Raw genomic sequence first — 18,868 nt, 5'->3', positions numbered from 1 at the left:
AAAAAAAAGGACGGCGGTTTACGTCCTTGTCTGGATTTTCGTGAGATTAACAAAATTACGGTACGCAATCCTTACCCACTGCCATTGATTCCTGATCTGTTTAACCAGTTATTGGGGGCCAAGTGGTTCTCTAAAATTGACCTTAAGGGGGCATACAATCTGTTGCGCATGAAGGAGGGTGATGAATGGAAGACTGCTTTTAACACTCCTGTGGGTCATTTTGAGAATCTGGTTATGCCTTTTGGTCTTACTAATGCTCCTGCATTTTTTCAGAATCTGATTAATGACATCCTTAGACCTTTGATCGGTAAAAATGTGGTTGTGTATTTGGATGACATTTTGATTTATTCGCCAGATCTGGAGTCTCATTGGCGGAGCGTGCGTGAGGTATTACAGTTATTAATGGACAATTCGCTTTTTGCTAAGCTGGAGAAATGTGAGTTCGCTGTACAGAGAATTAGTTTTTTGTGCTACATTATCTCCAGCAAAGGTTTTGAGATGGATCCGGTTAAGGTTCAGGCTGTGCAGGAATGGCCTAGGCCTATTGGTTTGAAATCGATACAGAGGTTTTTGGGTTTCGCCAATTACTACAGAAAATTCATAAAAAATTTTTCTAGTATTGTCAAACCTCTGACTGATCTCACCAGGAAAGGTGCTGATGCGGTTCAGTGGTCTTCTGAGGCCATTGAAGCTTTTGTGTATCTCAAGGAGAGGTTCACCTCTGCTCCCATCCTTATGCAGCCTGATGTTACTAGGCCGTTTTTGGTTGAGGTTGATGCTTCCTCTGTGGGGGTTGGCGCAGTATTGTCTCAGGATAACGGGGATGGATTACATCCCTGTGCCTTTTTTTCAAAAAAATTTTCGGAGACTGAACTGAATTACGATATTGGTAATCGGGAATTGTTGGCTATTAAACTCGCATTTGAACACTGGCGCCACTTCTTGGAAGGTGCGGAATTTCCCGTTCAGGTTCTTACGGATCATAAAAATCTGATATATCTTGATGCTGCCAAGCGCCTGAATGCCCGTCAGGCTAGGTGGGCACTGTTTTTCTCGCGGTTTAATTTCTCCGTTACTTAAATCCCTGGTACTAAGAATGTTAAGGCGGATGCCTTGTCTCGCAGTTTTTCTCCCATAGTCGGTGCTGAGAAAGAGGAAAACATTTTACAAGAAGGTGTTGTGATAGCTGCTTTAGACTCCGTTTTGGAAGATGAGATTCTTAAAGCTCAGGAGAATGCCCCATCTAACACTCCTCATGGGAGGTTGTTTGTGCCTGGGACCTTTAGGAGAGATTTGTTTGTTGAGTGTCACGAATCTCGGTTGGCAGGTCATCCCGGAATCTCTGAGACCAAGAGACTGGTGGGTCGCAGTTTTTGGTGGCCTGGATGGCAGAAGGAAGTCATTAAGTGGGTGCGCCAATGTACTATATGTGCTAGATCTAAGTCCTCACATACTCCTGCTGCGGGGTTGCTTTGTCCTTTGGAGGTCCCCAGTGCTCCTTGGACACATTTGGCTATGGACTTTATAACTGACCTTCCCTCCTCTGAGGGTTTTACTGTCATCTGGGTGGTCGTGGACCGTTTTAGCAAGATGTGTCACTTGGTTCCCTTCGTCAAACTGCCCTGCGCTAAAACTCTCGCTAAGGCCTTTGTCAAGGAAATTGTCAGACTTCATGGCGTTCCTACTGACATTGTTTCTGATAGGGGTCCTCAGTTCGTGGCTCGTTTTTGGCGTGCCTTTTGTGACAGGTTGGGAATTCATTTGTCGTTTTCGTCCGGATATCATCCTGAATCTAATGGCCAGACAGAAAGGAAAAACCAGGATGTTGAGCAGTTCTTGCGTTGTTTTGTGGCAGACAATCAAGAGGGGTGGTCTGAGTTTCTGCCACTTGCCGAATTTGCTCTGAACAATCATACATCTTCTTCTGCTGGTTGTTCGCCTTTTTTTTGTTGTTCTGGGAGACATCCGTCGTTTGGGTCGTTCTCCAAGTTGGGATCTGCCGTGCCTGAGGAGGAGAATTTTTCCGGTGATTTGGAAAGAGTTTGGACGGATGTGCGTGGTAATCTTCAGGAGGCCAACAGAAAATCTAAAGACTACTTTGATAGGAAACGACAGGAGGTTTTGTTCGCTGTTGGTGACATGGTTTGGTTGTCCTCTAGGAATCTGCGGTTGAGGATTCCTTCTAAGAAATTGGGTCCCAAGTTTGTAGGGCCCTTTAAGGTGCTTCAGGTTGTCAACCAATCTGCTGTTAGGTTGGAGGTTCCTACCTCCTGGAGAATTAATCCGGTCTTTCATGTCTCTCTGTTAAAAAAAGCTGTTGTGTCGGATGGTGACGCCTCTGCCTCTGTTCCTCCGGTGGTGGAGGACGGGGAATATGAAATTTCTCGCATCCTTGACTCTAGACGGTATAGAGGTAGTTTGCAGTATCTTGTGGCCTGGAAAGGTTTCGGACCCGAGGATAACTCTTGGGTGAGGTCAGATGATGTTTCCGCGTCCAGACTTATCAGAGCGTTTCACAGGAGATTTCCTGATAAGCCTGGTCCTAGGGGATCCGGAGGATCCTCTTAGAAGGGGGGGTACTGTTAGAACCTTGCTGTTAGGTTTTTTTTCCTTTGCTGGTCACATGACCTTGTTGGCCTATTTAATCCTGCTCCGCCCTTCTGGCTTTGCTGGACTTCATTGTATATCTACTTTCTAGCTAGCCTGTGCTCTGTATCTAACTCTGTTAGTTTGCTTGGTCTACGGACCTCTATGTTCTATCTATTTTGTTTGTTCGTCTGTCTGCTACTATTTCTGTTAGGAGGTGTCCCATATTCCTCCCAGTCCTTAGTACTTGTAGGGATTCCCTCCTCACATCTATAGGTCTCCGTACAGACTAGATTAGGACTTTAGCAGGTCTGATCGCAGGATCAGGTTCCCTGTTACATCGTAGGGATTCAGCTGAGTCTTATAGTAGGGACAGATCTCCTCTCTTTCCTTAGCTTTGGTAGCAGAACATAACATCACCCCCATCCTCCGCATACACTGCCCTGAGGCTATACTCCTCCCGTGGGGAGTTATGCTACGCTCTGCTGCACCCACAACACCAGCCTCAGTGGTCTGCCCTGGAGCGGCGGTTCACTCTGACCGCAATCCACGGGTGGCGTAGTCGGACATTTAAACATCAAAACCACATAAATAGTTCCGCCACTGGTTTGACCGCCCTGAGCCACGGAATCGGGTCGCCGCCACGGAGACTACAACCACCAGCATCCACCAAAAAGGGTCCGGCTCCGGGTGTCCCAAGGCCCAGGGGGCGCATCAGAACATTTTCATCACCTTTCACAATCACCAATGGGACAAGGCAGGGATGTTCTCTGTCCCCTCTCTTATACATCCTAGTGACGGAGCACCTGCTCTCATCAATTCGCCATAACCCCAATATTAGGTGGATTGAGGTGGGAGGCACCGAGTACAAGTGCTCTCTATTTGCTGATGATGTCCTAGTATATATCACTCAATCACATATATCCATCATGCTGTTATGGCTGAAATAGATCACTTTGTTACATGGTCAAATTTCAATGCAGCGAAGTCTGAGGCCCTTGATGTCTCCCTCCCCAAATCCATATAGGATTCCATCCAGTCCAACTTTCCCTTTGCCTGGCCCTCACAGGGTATCAAATACTTAGGAATTCCTATTCATAGAGACCTCTCCCATCTATGTTATCTTAATTTTGTGCCCTTTATTGAACAACTCCATACAGACCACGGTTGGCAAGTTAGAACTGTAAGATTCACTACGTGAACCACTGGTGTTTTGTGGAAAAGAACATGTACACTGTGTTCCAAATTATTATGCAAAAAGTGTTTAGGAGTGATAAGGGAAGAATTTGTTTGTTTGTCAGTTAAACTCATTGATGGTGATGTGTGTCAGGGCTCTTTATATCACTGTAAGCAATTGCAGACACCTGTGCTAATTAGTTTGGCAGGTGTGTCCAATGAAAGGCAAGACTACTTAAGAAGGCTGTCTCACATTATTAAGCAGCCTACATTTTCTGCCAAAATGGGAAAGAAAAAGGATGTGTCGGCTGCTGAGAAGCAACAAATTGTGGAGTGTTTAGGTCAAGGCATGACTACAATCATCATTGTGCGATGATCATGATGAAGTGTCTTGGCAATCAAGAAGTATGTAGCTGATTCACAGTACACACGTGCTGATAAGGGCAAATTGAGGACTCTTTCCAACAGGCAATTACGTCAGGTTGAAAGAGCAGCGGAAAAAAAGCCTTGTCATAGCAGCAGACAAGTTTTTGAAGCTGCTGGTGCCTTCAACGTCCCCCGAACAACAAGATGCAGGGTCCTTCAGAGGTTTGCAGCTGTGCATATGCCATCCTGTCGAACTCCTCTATCCACTTCACACAAGCAGAAACGGCTCCAGTGGGCCAAACATTACATGAAGACTGATTTCAAAACTGTTTTGTTCACGGATGAGTGCCGTGCAGCGCTCGATGGTCCAGATGGATGGAGTGGAGGATGGCTGGTTGATGGACACCCCACGCAAACACGGCTACAGCGCCAACAAGGAGGAGGTGGAGTAATGTTTTGGGCTGGAATCATGGGGAGAGAGATTGTCGGCCCCTTTAGGATCCCTGAAGGCGCTAAAGATGAACTCCATAATGTATTTGGATTTTCTCAAACAGCACTTCCTGCCATGGTTCAAGAAGAAGAACCGTGTATTTCACAGCAAGATCATTTTTTGCATGATAATGCACCATCTCATGCTGCACATAAAACATCTGCATCTCTGGCTGATATGGGCATAAAAGGGGACAAACTTATGGTGTGACCCCCATGCTCCCCTGACCTCTACCCCATTCAGAACCTTTGGAGCATCATTAAAAGGAGTGTCTATGATGGCGGGAGGCTGTTCACATCTAAGCAACAGCTCTGGGAGGGTATTCTGTCCTCATGCAAAACAATTGAAGCAGAAACCATCCAAAACCTGACAAATTCAATGGACGAGAGAGTTCAGAAGCTCCTTTCGAACAAGGGGTCCTATGTGAAAATGTAACATCACCTAGAATAAAGTTTTGAGTTGAAAACTGTTTGATTTCAGTTTCTAACAACCTCCTAATGCTTATAATTTCAAAAATGACCATTTTTTTGGTCTTTATTAAAATGAAAAGGTTGATCGAAAAGTTTGGGGGATCTAAGAGTGTGGCAACCCAGTAGTCATGATTACTTCGAATTCTGACAATATGAGGGTCATGCTGCAGGTAGTGCAGCAAGAAGGCACTTATGTGTCTTGCGCATCTCGGAGCCCCAAAATTATTTTCCGGGCTAGATGCAGCTAAAAATTATTATTAATTTTAAATCTGGTGAAGCTTTAGTATAGATGGCCTAATAGGATCAGTGCTGCACACTGCTACAAAGCCCAAATTATTTTCCAGTCAAGATACAGATAAACATGATTAGTAATTTTAAATCTGGTGGAGCTTATTATAGATGGCCTAATAGAATCAGTGCTGCACACTGCTACAAAGCCCAAATTATTTTCCAGCCAAGATACAGATAAACATGATTAGTAATTTGAAAGCTTAAAACGGTTGGTAGGGTGATTTTAACCAATCATCAAGCTTTTACTCTCCCCAGGATGACACAGGGGTAGAAAAGTCATTTCGGATCCATGATTTGTTCATCTTTATGAACGTGAGTCTGTCTACATTATCAGTGGAGAGCCGCGTGTGCTTATCTGTCAGCACACCACCAGCAGCGCTGAACACACGTTCAGACAGAACGCTGGCTGCGGGGCATGACAAGATCTCCAAGGCGTAAGTGGCTAGCTCCGGCCATTTATCCAGATTGGAAGCCCAAAAAGAGCAAGGGTCCAGTGACACAGTCATGGCTTCAATGTTTACTTGGAGATACTCCTGTACCATCGTCTCTAGGCGTTGACTATGTGTCAGACTTCTTGTCTCCTGTGGCCTTGCAAAGGATGGGCTAAAAAAGTGGTGAAATGATTCCGCAAAATTGATGTTACCAGCAGATACTGTGGTTCTGTTACGGTTTGAGTGCTGAACACTTGACGGTCCCACGGTTGGCAAGTTGGAACTGTGAGATTCACTACATGCACCACTGGTATTTTGTGGAAAAGCACATGTAAGATTCTGCAACAGTCTCTGCTGATACTCCTGCATGCGTGCATCCCTTTCTATGGCAGGAATAATTTCTGAAAATTTACTTTTGTACCGGGGATCTAACAGTGTGGCAACCCAGTAGTCACGATTATTTCTAATTCTCACAATTCGAGGGTCATGTTGCAGGTAGTGCAGCAAGAAGGCACTCATGTGTCTTGCGCATCCAGGAGCACCAAGTCCATGTTGTGTTGGTGGCGAGGTAACAATCATGCTTCCTTCCTCTGTCCTTTCCCCCCAACCTCGCACAACAGAAATGTGATCAACGTCTCCCTCATCTGATGAGTCTTCCATCAGTTCGTCCTCCACTTCTTCCTGGGCTCCTGCACCTTCCTCACTAGTTTGGCTGCTACCATGCGCCCTGGTAAAACCATCTCCCCCACCCTCACATGCCTGCCGCCTTGGTGCTGCCGACCGTCTGGACCTTGCAGATGTTAGCCCTTCCGCATACAACTCCTCCTCCTCTACTTCCTCCACCTCCTCTTGTGCCACCACCTGACTCCGAATTCTGTTTAACAAGTGCTCCAGCATGTAAATCACCGGAATAGTCATGCTGATAATGGCATCGTCAGCACTAAACATCTTCGTCGCCATTTCAAAACTGTGCAGAAGGGTGCATAGGTCCCTGATCTGAGACCACTCCTCCAGCGTGATTTGCCCCACCTCTGGATCTCGTTGGCCCAGGCTATACGTCAGAACGTATTGCACCAGGGCTTGTCGGTGCTGCCACAGTCGCTGCAACATGTGCAGAGTTGAATTCCACCGGGTAGGCACATCGCATTTTAGCCGGTGAAGTGGCAGGCCCAACGACTTCTGTAGAGATGTAAGTCGCTGAGCTGCGGGATGCGAACGGCGGAAGTGGGCACACAGCGACCGTGCCCTCTGCAGAAGGCCATCTAGTCTGGGATAGTGGGCTAAAAATTGCTGGACAACCAGGTTCAACACGTGAGCCATACAAGGCACGTGTGTGACATTGCCCCGGCAAAGGGCCGCACCCAGGTTTGCAGCATTGTCGCACACGGCCTTCCCTGGTTTCAGGTCCAGTGGAGACAACCATTCATGAAATTGGTTCTCCAGAGCTGACCACAACTCCTCAGCTGTGTGACTCACATTTCCCAGACATTTCAATGTAAAAACCGCCTGATGACGTTGGGCCCTACTGCCAGCATAGTAAGGAGGTGTGCAGGATCCCTTCTGCGCAGTTAGAAAGCTTGTGGCATGACCAGACAGGCTTTGGGTGCAGGTGGAAGACCGAGACGAGGTTGAGGAGGCAGAAGCAGTGGAGGAACTTTGACATAAAGAGGATTGACGCACAACTCGTGGGGACGGCAAGACTTGGACAGCAGCCCCTTGTCCTGCTGTCACCATAGTTACCCAGTGCCCAGTCAGCGACATGTAATGCCCCTGTCCATGCGTACTCGTCCAAGTGTCTGTGGTGAAATGCACCCTGTCACACACAGAGTTTCTCAAAGAAGCGGTGATGTTGTGTGCGACATGCTGGTGGAGCGCAGGCACACCTTTCTTTGAGAAGTAGTGCCGACTGGGCATCTGGTACTGGGTCACTGCGACGAACATAAGGTCTCGAAAATCCTCTGTGTCCACCAGGCGGAAAGGCAGCATTTCTGTAGCCAAGAGCTTGCAGATGGTGAAATTCAACCTCTTAGTTTCTCATGGCTAGGAGGAAATGGTCTTTTACTTGTCCACATCTGAGGGACCGAGGGCTGGCTATTGTGCTTAGACGGGGTTGATAAGGGTGTCCCCGGCAAACTGCCGGTCTGTGAGGAAGATGCAGGCGGACATGTTAGGTTGCCTTGATCCAAAGGTGGTGCTATCGATGTCGGACAGCGCTCAACACCAGCTGGTGTTACCACCTCCAAAGAAAATGATGACCTGCCAATCACGCTGGCTGTTGCGGGTAAAGAGGTGGCAGGTCTGCGCCCCAAAACAGGTGTGACTGCTGTCCCCCCAGTCACAGAGGATGAAGAAGCCGCGGATGCACAAGATATGGCAGACGGTGGTTGGCCCGGCCGGCTAGGCCGCATTGTAGCACACTGAGCTTCCCACTGCAACTTATGCTTCATGTCCATGTGCCGGTTCATGCATGAAGTACTCAAACTATGTATTTTTTGGCCTCTACTTAGCTTTTGCTGACAAATGTTACAGATAACACGAGTTGGGTCATCTTTATCGATCTGAAAAAATGCCCAGGCTATGCAAGGCTTAGCACCCATGCGACCTGAAGAGCCACCACGACTTGTGGTGAGAGGCAGAGTTGTGTTTGAGGATGCAGTTGTTAACGTGCTTCCAGTACTACGTCTCTGTCCAGGAAGGTGCAACCTGACCTCGTCGTCACTAGCATCTTCCTCCACCTCCTCTGCTGACCTCATCTCTTGGCTGACTGTGGGTTGACAGTAAGTGGGATCTCCAACCTCATCATCATCACCCTGTGCGTTATCACACCCGTCGTCCTCAGAGCCAACCTGTTCCTGCCCTGACAAAAAACTAAAGTTGTCGCTCCAATCAGGTATTTGAGTCTTATCATCATCTTCCTCATTGTCTCCACCAACAGGAGTTACAGTTTGGGAATGAGGGTCTACATTATGGTCAGAACCTTCTGCGTCTGGTCCTGGATCCAACTCATAAAGATTCTGGGCATCAGTGCAGATCATTTCCTCGTCTGGATTCACAGAAGAGCTGGAGTCGACCTCTGATTCCCAGGCTATAGTATGAGTAAACAGCTCTGCAGACTCAACCATCTGTTCTACCTCATACTCAGACGGGCAGCTGGAGATTTGGGAGCTGTGAGGAAGCAAGTGCGATTGGGGTGACACCTTTGAGGACTGGAGTATTTGTGATGTTGAAGTTGATGTGGAGGAGAGCCCACTTAAAGGAGCACTTGATATCCGTTGAAGCACCTGCTGTTTTTGTGCCTCATCTGGAATTTGTAGCGATTGGCGTGGCCGTAAGAAAGGGATCTTATCACTTTGTCCGCTAAAAGAAGTAGACATTTTAGTTTGGCTGGAAGATGGTCTTTCTTCTGTAGATGTTACTGTTGCTTTAACACCTACCCCACGGACACAACCTTTTTTCCGCTTCCCAACACGCCTATTCCCCTTTCCACCAGCAGCAGGCCTTTTTCCACTTATTTTGGTGGTTAACTAATTCACAACTCTGGAGTTGTTTGCACAAAAAAACAATGGATGGGAACCGAGCAGAGCTGAGTGGCCAAACAGTGGTATTAGGCCAAAACTATTGGCTGGGTTAGATGCAGAAAAAAATTATATTCAATTTGCAACCTGATGGAGGTCAGTATAGGTGGACTAATAGAACAAGTCCCACACACAGCTAGAAGCCCAAATATTTTTTCAGAGGTAGATGCAGAAAAAATTTTTATTCAGTTTGCAACCTGATGGAGGTCTGTATAGATGGATTAATAGAACAAGTCCCACACACAGCTACAAGCCCAATATTTTTTCAGAGGTAGATGCAGAAAAAAATATATTCAGTTTGCAACCTGATGGAGGTCAGTATAGATGGACTAATAGAGAAAGTCCCACACACTGCTAGAAGGCCAAATATTTTTTCAGAGCTAGATGCAGACAAAAAATTATTTTGAATTTGCAACCTGATGGAGGTCAGAATAGGTGGACTAATAGAACAAGTCCCACACACTGCTAGAAGGCCAAATATTTTTTCAGAGCTAGATGCAGAAAAAAATTATATTCAGTTTGCAACCTGATGGATGTCTGTATAGATGGATTAATAGAACAAGTCCCACACACAGCTAGAAGCCCAAATATTTTTTCAGAGGTAGATGCAGATAAAAATTATTTTTAATTTGCAACCTGATGGAGGTCAGTATAGATGGACTAATAGAGAAAGGCCCACACACTGCTAGAAGGCCAAATATTTTTTCAGAGCTAGATGCAGATAAAAATTATTTTTAATTTGCAACCTGATGGAGGTCAGTATAGATGGACTAATAGAGAAAGTCCCACACACTGCTAGAAGGCCAAATATTTTTTCAGAGCTAGATGCAGATAAAAGTTATTTTTAATTTGCAACCTGATGGAGGTCAGTATAGATGGACTAATAGAGAAAGTCCCAAACACTGCTAGAAGGCCAAATATTTTTTCAGAGCTAGATGCAGATAAAAATTATATTCAATTTGCAACCTGATGGAGGTCAGTATAGATGGACTAATAGAACAAGTCCCACACACAGCTAGAAGCCCAAATATTTTTTCAGAGGTACTGTAGATGCAGATAAAAATTATTTTTAATTTGCAACCTGATGGAGGTCAGTATAGATGGACTAATACAACAAGTTCCACACACAGCTAGAAGCCCAATATTTTTTCAGAGGTAGATGCAGAAAAAAATATATTCAGTTTGCAACCTGATGGAGGTCAGTATAGATGGAGTAATAGAACAAGTCCCACACACAGCTAGAAGCCCAAATATTTTTTCAGAGGTAGATGCAGATAAAAATTATTTTTAATTTGCAACCTGATGGAGGTCAGTATAGATGGACTAATAGAGAAAGTCCCACACACTGCTAGAAGGCCAAATATTTTTTCAGAGCTAGATGCAGATAAAAATTATATTCAATTTGCAACCTGATGGAGGTCAGTATAGATGGACTAATAGAGAAAGTCCCACACACTGCTAGAAGGCCAAATATTTTTTCAGAGCTAGGTGCAGATAAAAATTATATTCAATTTGCAACCTGATGGAGGTCAGTATAGATGGACTAATAGAACAAGTCCCACACACAGCTAGAAGCCCAAATATTTTTTCAGAGGTACTGTAGATGCAGATAAAAATTATTTTTAATTTGCAACCTGATGGAGGTCAGTATAGATGGACTAATAGAGAAAGTCCCACACACTGCTAGAAGGCCACATATTTTTTCAGAGGTAGATGCAGAAAAAAATATATTCAGTTTGCAACCTGATGGAGGTCTGTATAGATGGATTAATAGAACAAGTCCCACACACAGCTAGAAGCCCAATATTTTTTCAGAGGTAGATGCAGAAAAAAATATATTCAGTTTGCAACCTGATGGAGGTCAGTATAGATGGACTAATACAACAAGTCCCACACACAGCTAGAAGCCCAATATTTTTTCAGAGGTAGATGCAGAAAAAAATATATTCAGTTTGCAACCTGATGGAGGTCTGTATAGATGGATTAATAGAACAAGTCCCACACACAGCTAGAAGCCCAATATTTTTTCAGAGGTAGATGCAGAAAAAAATATATTCAGTTTGCAACCTGATGGAGGTCAGTATAGATGGACTAATACAACAAGTCCCACACACAGCTAGAAGCCCAATATTTTTTCAGAGGTAGATGCAGAAAAAAATATATTCAGTTTGCAACATGATGGAGGTCTGTATAGATGGATTAATAGAACAAGTCCCACACACAGCTAGAAGCCCAATATTTTTTCAGAGGTAGATGCAGAAAAAAATATATTCAGTTTGCAACCTGATGGAGGTCAGTATAGATGGACTAATAGAATGATGCTATGCCCAAAAGATTTTACTTCACTAGGTGCAGTAAAAAAATTGGTATTCTATACACAGGTGGTATATCTTGCAACACAGATAGGCTACTCCACTGACTAACACACTCTGCAATAGGCCAAAAAGGATTAGCTTTGCTAGATTCAGACAAATGCTGTGAAAAAAACTTGCACAGCACTGGCACAGACCTGCCTGGCAAAAACTGATAGGAACTGATGTAACCTAGTCCTGAAAAGGACTCCAATTACAATTAGTCTTTACTCCCACAATCTATCTATTTAAGAGCACAGACCTGCCTGATAAAAGTCGTAGGAAATGCTGTAACCTAGTCCTTAAAAGGACTGCAATCACAACTATTCCCTACTCCCAAGCTATCTGTAGATTTGTGCGAAAATTGGCTTGAAATTAACAAGGTATAGCGCACACAGCAACAGCGGTGCCGTCTAACACGCAGCTGCAGCAGTGAGAAAATGGTGGCGATGGGGAAAATGGCTTGGTCTTATAGGGCAAGGACATGTGACATACACTGTAAATGACACATGCCCTTGCTTGTGTGAAAAAAAGCACTTCGCTCCGTGTGTGCGCTGCTGATAGGCTGACAGATTGCACCTCCCCACTGTAAATGCGTGAAAGAGAAAAAAAAAAATGGAGATCTTCATTGTTCCTGAAGAGATCCATCCCCTGCCCCTCCCCCCACCCCGCTGTACACTCAAACTGCGTATTAACATTAATTTTCATCATTACTGAGAAAAAATCCAGTTATGATTTTGGTGCACGAACAGTTATCGAACATAACCTCGAACAGCCGAATTTTTCTCAAATTGTTCGTGTTCGCCGAACGGCTCGAACACCGCCCAAAACAGCTCGAATTTGAGATTGGCGAACAGTTCGAGTAGAACAACGCTCATCTTTAGTGCCGGAGAATGGGGAATCCCTTGGAGGGCAAGACAATCACAGTTGTTGGATGCATAAATTCATGACCAAGGGCAAGTATAAATCAATAAATAGAAAGGGGGAATGAATATGGGACAATTAGAGGGCTCATCCCCTCATAAAACAACAGAATCCTTATAATAAATACCTAATAGAAAATATGTGCAAATCACAAGTAATGCCTAGTGACAAGAGGTGAGGTCTCTTGTTTTAAAAAAGTGTAACCACAATGATACATATCAAAAGCGAGGGATGAGTTTCAGTAATGGCCCAATGAGTTCCCAAAGTCCTGAATAGTTTCACTCACCCATAATGGTCAGAAGAGAGAAGCCCACGAATCCCAGAGAACCCCAGGATGCCACAGATGGGAAAAAACACGGCCCAACGCGAATTTCGGCGGTCTTTCTCAAGAGGCGACTAACAGTCCTTCTAAGAACTAATCCAGCTGCATATATTATTACTGGGGAATTGATAGCAGGAGTTAGACAGGCAGAGTTTGTGGACAGTGTATGTAGCAGAACAGGGTCCATTGCACATTCTGCCTGCTGCTGTTACAGATATCCATAGCCTTCGATATCAGGGCTAATTTTTTTTTGCTATTAATCCTGATTATTTGCTTAAAAAGCAATATAATACACCATTTTAACTTCTCCATTTGCTTGTTAGCAGAATACAGCCAGATTTGGTTGTTTTTATTCACATTGCTGTATTGTGGAAGCAAAGAAACTTGTCCATCTACAGACGTGATCCGATTTTCCGATAATATTGCGGTAATAATACAGACATTTTGTGGAGCGTGCCAATTATTATACTCCATTTAAAGTCTGCCCGCTGTGTTTTGTTGAACATATTCACACCTAGTCGCTGACCAATACTAAGTGTACTACAAGGCCAGTGCTTAAAACCATAGTCGTCAGATGTATCAGATATTTCTGTGGTAATAATCCAGAAATTTTTAGGGAACATGTCAAATATTATACTCCATTTACAGTATGGCAGCTGTGTGTTGTTCAACCTATTCACACCTAGTCGCTGACCAATATTAAGTGTACTACGAGGCCAGTGTTTAAAACTGTGGTTGTCAGATGTATCAGATATTTATGTGGTACTAATCCAGAAATTTTTAAGGAACATGTCAAATATTATACTCCATTTAAGGTATGGCAACTGTGTGCTGTTGAACTTATTCACACCTAGTCGCTGACTAATACTAAGTGTACTACAAGGCCAGTGCCTAAAACCGTGGTCGTCAGACGTATCAGATATTACTGCGCTAATAATCCAGAATTGTTTGAGAGTGTGCAAGATATTACACTCCATTTAAAGTCTAGCAATTGTGTGTTGTTCAAAACTATTCACACTTGGTTGCTGACCATAGCCAATACCATACTACAAGGCCACTGCCTAAAACCGTGGTCATCAGAGGTAATCCCATATTACTGCAATAATAATCATCACAGTTTTTGGAGCATGCCAAATATTACACTCCAGTTAAAGTCTGCCAGTTGTGTGCTGTTCAACCTATTCACACTTAGTCGCTGACCAATGCCATATCTCTAAGGCCACTGCCTAAAACTGTGGTCACTAGACGGGATCAGATATTACTGTGCTAATAATCCAGAATTTTTATGGAGCATGCCCGAAATTACACTCCATTTAAAGTCTGCCAGTTGTTTGTTGTTCAAACCCATTCACACTTGGTTACTGACCAATATCATACTAATAGGCCAGTGCCTAAAACCATATTCATCAGACATGATCCAATATTACTGCCGTAATAATCGTGATATTTTGGGGAGCGTGCCAGATATTACACTCCATTTAAAGTCTGCCAGTTGTGCATTGTTCAAACCTATTCACACTGAGTCGCTGACCAATAGCATACCTGTGAACAATGTTGTCAGAGTTTTACGCCATTTTTACGGACTGACAATAAAACATACAAAAACGAAGCCAAAATGGATTTTCCTGGAAGAAATGTTAAGAACCATTCTTTGCAGGGTCATGACTTGTATATAAGGCCAAATAAATAAATTAAAAAAAAAAGTATGAACTGTGGAAGAGATTTATGCGACCAGAATGAACACTCATCTCAAGCTGGTGATACCACCTAGCAGCACTTGTCCCTCTTGTAAATGCATCTAACAGCGGTATCAATAGGGAATAGAATTGCATTTTTTTTCTGCAGCACCAGCAGCACGCAGTATAAGGCAATAATAACTGGCTGGATCGGTGTAATACGCCAATCATACTGCGATAGCTCACCCATAAACGAATTTCAGATAAGGCAGGTATTATTCTAGAAAATAGAATCTATTTGAATTGTCTTTCCCATTATTAAGGAGTGGGTCTCCTATAATGTTATTGCGTATGCAGCAATTTCAAGGGCTGCCAAAAATTAGAACGCACTCCAATACACATTTGAAGAGTCAAATGACCGAGGAAAAAATAGCGACATAAAGCCCATAAACATTACTAAGATGTAAAAAGATATATAAATCTTTATTGAATATATCTTAGTTAAAAGTCAATTAGATTACATAAGGAGTATTAAACACCAATGACCATGTACAGAAAAGAGAACGGACATATCACACAGCCAGCACTTATGGCCCGATAATATTATCGATGATTAAATAAATATGCTCCAATCCATAACACTGCTCTAATATTTCCATCCATCTAGGGTAGTTTGTAAGTCATGATTCTGTATGCAGATAAAGTATATAGCTCCCTTGGGTGCAGGAAGCCAGGAGCGTACCAACGGCTGGGTGGTGTACATCCACTGATCCATTGACTTTTAACTAAGATATATTCAATAAAGATTTATATATTTTTTTACATCTTAGTAATGTTTATGGGCTATATGTCGCTATTTTTTCCTCGGTGATTTTTTTCAGTTGTTTTTGCGATGCCCTCTTGTTAATTGTCCATGAGTCTCCCCATTGTGGTGGTGTATTAGCTGCGTGATTATGCGGACTCTTCTGTGGTATGTCTTAAACATTTGAAGAGACGTAAAAAAAAAAAACCTATAAAAACACAGCAGGATCTTTAATATAAAAGTCCGATTCGCCAATGTAACCCACTTAATTCTTGCAATCTCCAACACAATGTTCACAAAGTAGACAGAAGCAGTGGTCAGTCTCCTAGACAATGAGCAAACTCCTTCATGATGATAGAGACCACCATCTTCTTAGCTTGCTTGTACTTTTCTGTGGGAATGAGCTTGTCTCCAACCATCCAGGAATATCCAGTGAAGTATGGCACGCCATGGTTTGGTATTAGCACCCAGTACCAGAAGCGAAGACATCCACAATTTCCATATCTCAGGAATTTTATTTGGTAGACTGGCTGCCCAAACATTAGTTTCTCACAAAGGAGCTGAAGACACTTATTGGAAGTAGGTGCAAGTTTTTCCACCTTGACCTGTTTCTTAAACATCAGAGTTAGAACAAAATTGGGCTTTGCCAAGGTGCCAGATTGCATGTTAGGTCTCATAAATTGCTGGAGCCAGTCCACAGTAAAAAAGCAGATATATAGTGTCCGAGAACCCTCACACAGACTTTTCTTAGTGAGGACTACTCCTCGGTGAGAGTTGTATTTCACCACAGCCATATTCTTTAGGTCGGTGAAAGGAGTGGCATAGAGGGAAACCGTATCTACTTCGGCTGTCATTTTTCCCAGGAAGTCCTCTAATGCAGCTTGCTCCAAAGTAATGGCAGCCTGTCCAACATCAGCTCACTCTTCTTGGTGCTTCGACACACAAAGATCTTTCTTTACACATTGAAATTCATGACTACAGTGTTAGGCAATGGCCTGATCTGCAATGCATTTTGAGAAATAATGTGTATAACCAAAGCCACAGTTTAGGCCACTGAAGGTCATCATTAAGCGAAACTCATACAGCTTTCCCACAGACTGAAAGAGGGGTATCAATGCATCGTCATACATCTCCTGAGGAATATTGCCAATAAAAATTTCAGAACCATGTGGAAGAGCTTCTCAACTTGACCTGGAGGGGAGCCGCCACATTTCTTTTTCCGTTCTCTTGCACAGGTGATAAATTAAAGCTCCTCATCCACTTGATGTGCCCAGCTTCATATTTCAAGTTCATATGTTCCTTAAATAGTTCAATGGTCCATTGAAGTACACATCCACAGGTCAAGGATTAGGGAGGGTATTATTCCACACGGCTTAGGTCTCATTGTTTGAGCCTTTAATCAATTTATATAGTTGGTATAGCAGGGGGCTTTTGTGAATAACCATCTAGCTGGTTTTTGCATAATATGCAATTAGCATAGTAGCAAATATCATTGTTTCAGAACCAAGAGAAGACAACAATTAGGGTTATACCAATACTGGTCTGACCTTTTTGATCCACCACAGAATAACACATACATTCACAAGTCAACACAAACACAATAGTGTATTTCTCTTGGCTTAACAAATCTAATCGTCTGGCTGATTAAGATTATAAATTGTTTCATCACAGTAGTGGAGGGCTACAGTTAAAAATGTATTTTCTAGAATTAAAGAGTGAGTCTCCTAGACTGGTAATGGCCAGTGCAAAGTGCATGGCCAAGTGCATGGGAAGAAAAACATTGACCTCTGAGGGGTATGAAGTTAGACGTAGACCTCTAAAAATAGTTCTGACGCGCATCATAAACACCCTTTAAAAAATTATGTGGGTGTTACATGATGGTCTCCCTGGTGCTATGGTGGTGGAGGGGTGATATGGTGGTGGAGGATGAGGAAGAGGAGAAGGATGAGGGTGACATAAAATAGAAGAAATCCTGAAGCGTATACCCATGTCTAGGTGTAAAGGGGTGCATGGGAATAGACCCCCAAAATAATAAACACTGGATTTGTGTTTATGTTTTGCTGCCATTATCTGGTGGTGTTGAGAAGTCTGGCCCAATCCAGCCCTTGTTCATTTTGATAAGTCAGCCTGTCAGCACCTATGAATTATATCAGTTATAATGCCCCCGGCAGCACTTAAAACCATCTCTGACAAAACGCTAGGTGCCAGGACCTCCAAGGAGTAGAGAGACAGTTCATGCCACGTGCCCAGCTTGGATACTCAACAGTTGAAACACAGAGGAGTCATGGTGGATGCTGGTACGGTCACCAAAGTAGTCCTTCGGCATCTTCCAAAACTTTTTCCTCCTTGTCAGAGTATCCCGTGTATCAGAGTCTGGGTGCTGGGAGGGTCTGAGAAAACTGTCCCAGAATTTTGACAGCATTCCCCTTCCTCTTCCACATCTACTAATCTACCTCTACTACCTACCTCTGTCTCTACTAACCTACCTACATCAGACTTTAACTAACCTACCTATTTCTGACTGCAATTTTCTTAGGTGGTGCCACCACAACTCCCAAGCAGCACATCTGCTGTCTTGGAGTATTATTTGACAAACAACTTTCCTTTATTCCCCATGTACAGTCACTCACTCGCTCATGTCATCTGCACCTTAAAAACATCTCCAGAATCCAACCTTTTCTCACCTTTGATACTGCAAAAACTCTTATTGTTGTTCTTATTCACTCTCGTCTGGACTACTGCAACTCTCTTCTAATCGGTCTCCCTGTAAACAAACTCTCCTTCAATCCATTCTAAATGCAGCAGCCAGGGTCGTATTTCTATCAAGCCGCTTCACCCATGCCTCTACCCTGTGCCAGTCATTGCACTGGTTACCCATTCACTACAGAATACAATACAAACTCATCTCTCTCACCCACAAAGTTCTCCACAGTTCTGCATCGCCCTATATCTCATCCCTCATTTCTGTCTATCACACCTCCCATGCCCTCCGTTCTGCAACTGATCTAAGACTAAAATCCTCTTTAATCCGAACTTCACAGCTCCGTCTCCAAGACTTCTCTCATGCCATGCCAGTTTTCTGTAAATCACTACCCCAAACGATGCGACTTATATCTAGCCCCCATGTTTTTAAACTTGCTTTAAAAACACATCTGTTTAGACAAACCTATCACCTCAACTCACTAATCTAACTCTTCCCTGTTCTCTCCTAAGTGTTAATCTTAATCTGCTCCTGCCTATTCATCTGTCTCCACATCCTCCATCCACGCAATTGCACACGGTTACTGGACTTAGAAAGATACTGGCTAATGACCATGTTCTACCTATTGTGTCCCGCTATTTCCATATCGATTGTAAGCTTGCGAGCAGGACCCTCAATCCTCCTGTAACTGTTGAAATGTGATACAT

General features: G+C 43.6%; 1 pseudogene; it reads right to left on the bottom strand.

Annotated features, from left to right (window-relative positions):
* Window positions 1-15,777: 15,777 nt before the first annotated feature.
* On the bottom strand, window positions 15,778-17,786 carry LOC141161337 (dead end protein homolog 1-like; annotated as a pseudogene).
* Window positions 17,787-18,868: the final 1,082 nt, after the last annotated feature.

Source organism: Phyllobates terribilis, unplaced genomic scaffold, assembly GCF_046119375.1.
Source record: "Phyllobates terribilis strain yellow unplaced genomic scaffold, ASM4611937v1 Scaffold_9__5_contigs__length_417890890, whole genome shotgun sequence".
Taxonomy (NCBI): Eukaryota; Metazoa; Chordata; class Amphibia; order Anura; family Dendrobatidae; genus Phyllobates; species Phyllobates terribilis.
This window is presented reverse-complemented; position numbering and strand designations above follow the sequence as displayed.